The following is an 8,803-nucleotide window of genomic DNA, read 5'->3' as shown; positions in this document are numbered from 1 at the left end:
GTATTACCATCGCTGAATCACCTACCATCAGCATCCTGGGGGTCACCATTGACCAGAAACTTAACTGTACCAGCCACATAAATACTGTAGCAACAACAGCAGGTCAGAGGTTCGGTATTCTGCGGCGTGTGTCGCACATCCTGACTCCCCAAAGACTTTCCACCATCTACAAGGGACAAACAAGGAGTGTGATGGAATACTCTCCACTTGCCGGGATGAGAGCAGCACAAACAACACACAAGAATTTCGACACCATCCAGGACAAAGCAGCTCGTTTATTGGCACCCTATTCACCATCTTAAACATTCACTCCCTCCGCTACCAGTGCACGGTGGCTGCAGTGTGTACCATCTATAAGATGCTTTGCAGCAACCGCTAAGGCTTCTTCGGAAGCACCTCCCAAACCCGCGACCTATTCCACCTAGAAGGACAAGGGCAGCAGGTGCATGGGAACAGCACCACCTCCAAGTTCCCCTACAAGTCACACACCGTCCTGCATCGTCGCTGTGTTAATATCCTGGAACTCCATCCCTAACAGCACAATGGGACTACCTTCACATCACGGACTGCAGTGGTTGAAGAAGGTGGCTTGCCACCACCTTCCCAAAGGTAATTAGGAATGGAAAATAAATGCTGGTCTTTCCAGCGACGCCCACAGCCCATGAAAGAATTTTTAAAAATGATGACATAGACAGGCTGTTTTAATGGGCGGACACATTTAGATGAAATTCAATGCTGAAAATTGTGAGTTGATATGATTACAAGCTAAATTGAATAATTTTAGAAGGGTTAACGGACAGATATCACTGGGGGAGTTTGTGAACAATTCGTTGAAGATGGCAGAACAGCTTTAGAACGCTGTTAATAAACCATGTGTGATCCTTGTTTATATAAAAAGAAACATGAAGTCCAAACGGCATGAAGTTGTGGATAACCATTGGGCCAGAAATTCCAGGCCAAAAGCGTGAGTACGGTCGGCTTACTCACGCTTCTGGCCGTTGGAAATGCCGGCGTTCAGCATGAACAGCGCATGTGGGGAACGCCGGCATTTCCAGACCTCGAGCGCGTGCGACTGCACAGGCAGCGCTTGCGCAGTGAACTTCGTGGATTTCATTCATGAAATCCGTGAGGGAAAGTCCTTAGAAGTTACACTTGGAAAAAGCAAGTGTAAAGTTGTTCATTGGCTGCGGAGGAAGATATATTTTATCGTGGAGCTTTTGAAATGCAATATTTTTGTTTGGGAAAGGGAGGGAAGTTATTTTAAGAAATTTTAAGTAAGTTTTAAAGTTTAATTTTTTTTTTTAAAAGGGTTTTCAGAACGGTAGGTAGAAGGAGCAATTGTGGCTGTGTGAATGGAATGTGAGAATGAGTTATGTATGTATGTCCACATATATTCCTTTACGTATATGTATGTATGTTTTATATTCCTTTACTAATGTGTATGAATGTATGTTTTTAATTATGATTTTCCAGTAAGTTACTTTCTCTGAAAGTCATAATAAAATAATACATTCATACACATAAATAAAGGAATATATACATAACACGCAAAGGAATATATACAGACATACATACTTTCAGAAGCTCCACGATAAGAAATAGCTTCCTCCGCAGCCTGTGGAGCAACTGTACCCATGCTTTTTTCATGTGTAAGTTGTAATGACTGGACCTCACTGAAAGCATTAATGAAAGCGGCGAATTATACTGCGCACGTGCTGCCTGTGCAGTCGCACGCGTTCTGCCTCTGAACCCCTTCGTTCAGAGGACAGGAAATGCCGGTTTTCCCCACATGCACTGTGAATGCTGAAAACCAGCATTTCATCCGGCCAGATGCGTAAGTACCCCGACCGTACTAGCGCATTTGGAAGGGAATTACTGGGCCAACATTTTACATGTCAATAAAATAAAAAATTTAACAATTGCACGACTTGCCCCCTCGCATCTGCGACTGAGGGCCCAAGGAGGTGCGTTGCGCAAGAGGTCATCATCGTACGTATCCTCACACTGTTCCCTTTGGGGAACTGTATGAAGTGGTGGAAGGAGTTATGGCCGTGATTAACGCTCATTCCGTGACCGTAACCATCTTTGAACCAGCCATTAGGGTGGTTAGTCCTATGGCGGGAGGGTTTTACGGGCTCCCACAACCCATCTGAGGGCGGGGGGGAGCCACCAACACCCACGGACGCAAGTATCCCGCTGGATGTCCACCCAGAATTTAAAGTTGGAGCTCCGACTCCACTTGCCGGGACTGTCTGGAGTGGGGTTCAAAACCCTACTCCTTCTGGCCCAGCGGCGGGGATGCTTACTGCTATGCAAAAGGCCCACTCCGCACAAAAGGTGACACCCATACATTTCCTGCGCCTTTTCCCTCCCCGTGACTGGAGTCCTATGCTGCCAATTCACGTTGCTAATTGGATTGGGCCTTTGTCATAGTGGTAGGATCCCCGCCGCTGGGCCAGATCAGGGTAGGGTTTCGAACCCTGCTCCAAATCAGTCCCGGCAAGTGGAGTCGGAGCTTCGGCTCTAAATTCTGGGTTGACATCCAGTGGGATATTTGCATCCGTGGGTGTGGGTGGCCCCCCTCCTTGTATAGCTTGTGGGAGCCCGTAAAACCCTCCCGCCATAGGACTAACCGCCCTAATGGCTGGTTCAAAGATGGTTACGGTCACGGAATGAGCGTTAATCATGGCCATAAATCCTTCCACCACTTCATACAGTTCCCCAAAGGGAACAGTGTGAAGACACGTATGACGACGACATTGCTAAATAAATAAATGGAAATAAAAAAATTCTTTTAGGGCTTTTAAAAGTCTTTAAATTGCTTTAATTCTCTTTGAAACTATTTCAGATTACTCAAAATAATGTAAACATTTTAAAAAGTTTATAAAAGTTACCAAAATCTTCAAAAAACTTCCAAGAACCTATTAAAACTGCTGCTTTGCATGTAAAAATACTTAGCAGCTTGACAGAAACAATGGAGGCGTGTCCAGTGAAACTGAGACCTCAAGGGGCGTGTCTCACTTACACTGCACGCTCCTGGCTTCGCGCTGGCTGCACTCCTGGGCGGAGTGACGTCATACGCTGCCCGGGAATGTGCTTTCTATTTCTGCAAGTTCAGGCGTCCCAGAAGCTGATCGGCACGAGCGCGGGGTAAGTGCAAATACGGGGCTTGCACGCGCTGCAAGCCCCGTTCTGGAATTTCTGGGCCAATATAATATACCAGTTGGGCTGCAGCTGGAGTATTGAGTCCTATTCTGGGCGCCGCACTTTCAGAAGGACATGAAGGATTTGAAGAGAGCACAGAAGAGATTTACTTCATTGGTACCAGTGATAAACGATTGCCGTTACGTGGATAGACCAGAGAAGCTGGAGCTGTTCTCCTTAGAGCATAGACGGCTAAGAGGAAATTTGACAGAGGGTTTTAAAATCAAGAAAACGATTAGATAGAGTAAATAAACAGAAAAGATGGATGAATACAAAAGACAAAGCTGAAGTGTCTGTAACCATCCTGAGAGAAGCCAGACTTCATTCAATTCGATTAATTCCAAGCGATATTAAGAAACAGCTGAGCTGATTAGTTACAGCAAATGCAATGAGCTCCGACAACACTCCGTCTGCAGCACTAAAAGCGTGTGCTCCAGAACTAGCCACGCCTCGGGGAAGCGGTTGTGTTAAGAGATTGAGTAAACTAGGCCTGTAATCTCTTGAATTCGGAAGAATGAGAGGGGATCTCATGAAGCATGCAAAATTATTACACGGTTTGATCGGTTGGATGCTGGGAGAATGATTCCCTTGGCTGGGGAGTCTAGAACCAGCGGACACAGCCTCAGGATAAAGGTTAGGCCATTCAGGACTGAGAGAAAACATTTCTTCACACAGAAAGTGGTGAATCTTTGGAATTCTCTTCCCCAGAGTGCTGTGGAGGCTCAGTTATTGGGTATATTCAAAACAGAAGTGGGTAGATTTCTGACTGGTAAGGGCATCAAGGGATATGGCGATAGGGCCGGTGAGTGGAATTGAGGCAGGAGATCAGCCATGATCTCATTGAATCCCCTGCACTGCTTAAAAATCTGTTCCATTACCTTTTTTTTTATAGTTCTGACGAAAGGTTATCGACCTGAAACGTTACCTCTGTTTCTCTCTTCGCAGATGCTGCCTGACCTGCTGAGTATCTCCAGCATTTTCTGTTTCAATTCATATTTCCAGCATCTGCAGTATTTTCTCAGTTCGCATTTCTTTCATTGTGCAAAACAAGGATATCGCTTAATTAATGACGCTTTGAAAGCAACATAAAAGTTTAACAAAATAACTACCGCCCAACGTGGGGCTCGAACCCACGACCCTGAGATTAAAGAGTCTCATGCTCTACCGACTGAGCTAGCCGGGCCTGTTGCAGCAACATTGCCTTGTCGCTGATTGCAGTCAGGAACCTTGTGGCTCCGGCCTGGTCACAACAGCATGCCTGAGCCGCGTTTCTGCAAACTACGAAACAAGTTCTCCAGAAGCCCAAGGCGTAAAAGGAACTCAAGCAGCAAAATCCCTTTCATTAACCACAGGGGTTCAGGCAAATTTCTGATCACAAATCGCTTTAGTCCTTGTCAATATCGCTTGTCTATTTCCCGGAGATTCCCGATTCTTTCTGTCTCTCTGGCTCTGTTTATTGTGTCTGTGGCCACCTGCGGGTAGATTTTGAACGAATTACCTGTGTTTGTGTCTGCTTGTTACTTTAAACAAATGAGGGCATCAGGCGCTTCTGTGCATGACACTGAGGAATCAGGAGAAGGCAGGAGGAATGAAACAGTGTTTGTGGAACGAGTATATATACAAACTACGAACATCTGTGGTTATGTTGTGGACATCATGGTGCAACGGTAGCGCATCTGACTCCAGATCAGAAAGTCTGCGTGTTCCAAATCTAATCGATCTCCCAACTGAGCTATTTCAGCGTTGTATGGTGGCAATTCAAACAGCCCCAAAACGCACTGTTTCCTCACCGGGAATCGAACCCGGGCCGCGGCGGTAAAAGTGCCTGAATTCTAACCACTAGACTACCAGAAAAGCTGCAGCAAGTCTCCTGCCAGCAAGCACAGCAACGCAGTGTTTCCTGCCTGCTCCTTTGCAATTCTGATCCATTCGCGCCAGGCAAACTGTTCGGACAAAATGATATTTTTAACATGAGAACACAAAAGACGTGTTCGCGAAAGCACGGCACCAAGTGCGGGTAGGCATCCATTTGAAATCGATTTCCTTCAGTGATTTTCTCTGGATGTTGTCTCTCTCGGTGCCAGCGAACATTTCATTGATGCATTTGTCCTGAACTGAAGCCTTTTGCCCATCTCGCGGGGTCAGAGCTGCTCTGTCTGTCTATTACCTGCCTGTTACCCTTATCGGGAACAGGCCGCCTGTTCAACGTTCAACAGCAAACCCAGAAAGACAAATAAACAGAAAGATGTGTCTCTCAGTCCCGGTGGCAAAGGTGCAATGGATGTTAATCCAAATAAATCCCCCGTGAGTCTGTGTGCATTGGCTTCCTTATAAAGTTTGTATTTGAAATGTGCAGGAAAAGTGTAAAATTATGAAAACATCCTGATGGCCAGTACGGGGATCAAACTCGCGACCTTGTCGTTATTAACACCAGGCTTTCACCAACTGGGCTAACCGGCCACAATGCTCTTGTTGGCCAGGCTCGCACCCAGGCTGCGAGATTGTCTTTCAGCCTCACACTGGGTGACCGAGTTACTGCCCAATCATTGAACACACCACATCGGTTAAACATTGCTAACTGTTCGTATATACAACTGGGCAGAGTGTAAATCGAAACTAAAAGAAAGACAGCTCTATGGTCTAACAAACCTCATTCTAAAATTTATTATCGCACCACAGCCCCTCCCACAAACACTGCTCCGGTATAAGAGCAGACGGCGGGACCCCGACTGGATTCGCACCTGCAGCGGACGGTTGGAGCCGGATCCAGCATGTCCGATGTGGTTTCACTCCCATTCGTTTGGGAAGCGCGGCATCAGGAGCGTAAAATGTCTCCTCATTCACTCCTCTTGTAGTGAAGGAGACAGAAAGTAACTAAAACCTACCGAAACCCGGGACCTTTAGATCTTCAGTCTAACGCTCTCCCAACTGAGCTATTTCGGCTTCACATCAAACGCAGTATACTGTTGTTCTTTTGGAGGTTTTTCTATCCCCGGGTGGAATTGCCCCTCTCGCTCATTCCTCACTTCGGGCAATGTTACCCGACCAGATCTCGGAGCTCAGGTTGTGTTAATGTAAAGCTGCAGTGTTGATAAAGATACAATGCTGACACAGCACGGGGGACCTCACTGTGTTGGACACAGCGTGAAATGCAATGACATGTTCAAATAAAGTTACAGAGCACAACACATGTGTAAAATTCCCTGTTCTTTTCTCCACACTGATGGGTTGTGAAGGGAGAGACGGGCCGAAGTCTCACTGAGCCGCACTGATCACGAGCCAAATCAAGTTCAATCTTCAGGCATGGTGCTGAGCCCGACACAGAAGTGAAAATGCCCGTGGTTCTTAGTTCCTCACGCAGTGGGCTACTGAGCAATACAGGAAGGGCTAATGAACATCTTAATGCTCAAGTTATCACGGGCCACGGAATCTCTGATTACAGGCTTGCACACGTTTGTATGTTTCAAAATTTGCATTTTTCACACTGGCAATGAATTAATCGATAGCCGTGCCTGTGATAAGCTAAGTTTGTTGGGAGGTGCAGTGGGCAAGAAGATACACGGAAGACTGATGAAAACCGTGACTGCCCTGACACTGAGAGCTGCAGTTAAATGTTGGCAACATTTAAAGTCAGCCAGTCTAAATTTGACAGAAATCAATTCCTGCTGACTTTGAAACAGCACGCATTTTACAGAAATCAAGGATGTATATTTTGTATCGCTGTATGAAGAGTGATGTTGAGCAGCGGTGTGGAAAGTTGAATCAGGGGCGGAGCATTGCTCCGTAAGGGTGCGTTGCATGGTGGCAATTCAAACAGCCCCAAAACGCACTGTTCCCTAACCGGGAATCGAACCCAGGCCGTGGCGTTGAAAGCGCCGAATCCTAACCACTAGACCACCAGGGAAGCTGCTGCCAGCCGCCTGGCAGCAAGCACATCAACGCAGCTTTTCATGCCTGCTCCTTTGCAATTCAGATCCTTTCGCGCCAGGCAAACTGTTCGGACAAAATTATATTTTTTACATGAGAACAAAACAGACGTGTTCGCGAAAGCTAGGCACCAAGTGCGGGTAGGCATCCACTTGAAATCGATTTCCTCCTGTGTTTTTCTCTGGATGTTGTCTCTCTCGGTGCGGGGCGAAAAATCATTGATGCATTTGTACTTCATTGGTTCCAGTGATGAACGATTGCCGTTACGTGGATAGACCAGAGAAGTTGGAGCTGTTCTCCTTAGAGCATAGACGGCTAAGAGGAAATTTGACAGAGGGTTTTAAAATCAAGAAAACGATTAGATAGAGTAAATAAACAGAAAAGATGGATGAATACAAAAGACAAAGCTAAAGTGTCTGTAACCATCCTGAGAGAAGCCAGACTTCATTCAATTCGATTAATTCCAAGCGATATTAAGAAACAGCTGAGCTGATTAGTTACAGCAAATGCAATGAGCTCCGACAACACTCCGTCTGCAGCACTAAAAGCGTGTGCTCCAGAACTAGCCACGCCTCGGGGAAGCGGTTGTGTTAAGAGATTGAGTAAACTAGGCCTGTAATCTCTTGAATTCGGAAGAATGAGAGGGGATCTCATGAAGCATGCAAAATTATTACAGGGTTTGATCGGTTGGATGCTGGGAGAATGATTCCCTTGGCTGGGGAGTCTAGAACCAGCGGACACAGCCTCAGGATAAAGGTTAGGCCATTCAGGACTGAGAGAAGACATTTCTTCACACAGAAAGTGGTGAATCTTTGGAATTCTCTTCCCCAGAGTGCTGTGGAGGCTCAGTTATTGGGTATATTCAAAACAGAAGTGGGTAGATTTCTGACTGGTCAGGGCATCAAGGGATATGGCGGTAGGGCCGGTGAGTGGAATTGAGGCAGGAGATCAGCCATGATCTCATTGAATCCCCTGCACTGCTTAAAAATCTGTTCCCTTACCTTTTTTTTTATAGTTCTGACGAAAGGTTATCGACCTGAAACGTTACCTCTGTTTCTCTCTTCGCAGATGCTGCCTGACCTGCTGAGTATCTCCAGCATTTTCTGTTTCAATTCATATTTCCAGCATCTGCAGTATTTTCTCAGTTCGCATTTCTTTCATTGTGCAAAACAAGGATATCGCTTAATTAATGACGCTTTGAAAGCAACATAAAAGTTTAACAAAGTAACTACCGCCCAACGTGGGGCTCGAACCCACGACCCTGAGATTAAGAGTCTCATGCTCTACCGACTGAGCTAGCCGGGCCTGTTGCAGCAACATTGCCTTGTCACTGATTGCAGTCAGGAACCTTGTGGCTCCGGCCCGGTCACAACAGCATGTCTGAGCCGCGTTTCTGCAAACTACGAAACAAGTTCTCCAGAAGCCCAAGGCGTATAAGGAACTCAAGCAGCAAAATCCCTTTCATTAACCACAGGGGTTCAGGCAAATTTCTGATCACAAATCGCTTTAGTCCTTGTCAATATCGCTTGTCTATTTCCCGGAGATTCCCGATTCTGTCTGTCTCTCTGGCTCTGTTTATTGTGTCTGTGGCCACCTGCGGGTAGATTTTGAACGAATTACCTGTGTTTGTGTCTGCTTGTTACTTTAAACAAATGAGGGCATCAGGCGCTTC

The 8,803-nt window shown here is 46.2% G+C and overlaps 1 non-coding gene across 1 annotated transcript; it reads right to left on the bottom strand.

Annotated features, from left to right (window-relative positions):
• Positions 1 to 8,363: 8,363 nt before the first annotated feature.
• Positions 8,364 to 8,436, bottom strand: trnak-cuu (transfer RNA lysine (anticodon CUU)). The gene has a single exon. It is a non-coding gene; the product is annotated as a tRNA-Lys (tRNA).
• Positions 8,437 to 8,803: the final 367 nt, after the last annotated feature.

The sequence above is a fragment of the Somniosus microcephalus genome, unplaced genomic scaffold, assembly GCF_052327205.1.
Source record: "Somniosus microcephalus isolate GS21.2 unplaced genomic scaffold, FLI_Smic_1.0 scaffold532, whole genome shotgun sequence".
NCBI lineage: Eukaryota > Metazoa > Chordata > Chondrichthyes > Squaliformes > Somniosidae > Somniosus > Somniosus microcephalus.
This window is presented reverse-complemented; position numbering and strand designations above follow the sequence as displayed.